We start from the raw sequence: 405 nt of genomic DNA, 5'->3' as shown, positions 1-405 counted from the left end.
CAATATTGATATATATTACCTTACTCCTCCTACGACAACATTGATTTCTCTTATCTTACTCTTCCTATGACAACATTGATATCTATTACCTTACTCCTCCTACGACAACATTTATATCTATTACCTTACTCCTCCTACGACAACATTTATATCTATTACCTTACTCCTCCTACGACAACATTGATATCTCTTACCTTACTCCTCCTACGACAACATTGATATCTATTACCTTACTCCTCCTACGACAACATTGATATATATTACCTTACTCCTCCTACGACAACATTGATATCTGTTACCTTACTCCTCCTACGACAACATTGATATATATTACCTTACTCCTCCTACCACAACATTGATTGATATTACCTTACTCCTCTTACGACAACATTGATATATATTACA

The sequence above is a fragment of the Mizuhopecten yessoensis genome, unplaced genomic scaffold, assembly GCF_002113885.1.
Source record: "Mizuhopecten yessoensis strain PY_sf001 unplaced genomic scaffold, ASM211388v2 scaffold2125, whole genome shotgun sequence".
Lineage (NCBI taxonomy): Eukaryota > Metazoa > Mollusca > Bivalvia > Pectinida > Pectinidae > Mizuhopecten > Mizuhopecten yessoensis.
This window is presented reverse-complemented; position numbering follows the sequence as displayed.